Source organism: Galeopterus variegatus, unplaced genomic scaffold (assembly GCF_000696425.1).
Source record: "Galeopterus variegatus unplaced genomic scaffold, G_variegatus-3.0.2 Scaffold1962, whole genome shotgun sequence".
NCBI lineage: Eukaryota > Metazoa > Chordata > Mammalia > Dermoptera > Cynocephalidae > Galeopterus > Galeopterus variegatus.
In genome coordinates, this window is record NW_007728073.1 from 369541 (window position 1) to 369983 (window position 443).

Below are 443 nucleotides of genomic sequence, written 5' to 3' on the forward strand. Positions count from 1 at the left end.
CCCGATCCAGAAGCATGTCACCTACAAATGGTTTAACACCATGTTCCCCATAAACATATGTTGTGTGATGGGAGAGGTGGCAGCCCCCTTTCTGTCTTTGCCCCCTTTCCCAGGATGAGAACACAAGGCTTTTAAGACTTGCATCTGTGCCATAACTTAAGGAAGGACAGGCTATGTGATGCTCCATTCATAGTTCTCAGTATTTCCTGAAGAGAATAAAAATAATACCTGCAGCCTACTGCCTCTTACTTGGTTTCTTCACACAATTTAATTAATTTAGTCCTTTAACAACTTTGTGAGCTATTATTACTCCCATTTTACAAATGACGGACTGAGGCCAACTAACTCACCCAATATGTCAAAACTAATATGCAGTGGAGCTGGTGTTAGATAATCTTAATTCAAATACTTCCTTGTAAGCTATAGTGTTTGGGAGAACTAAA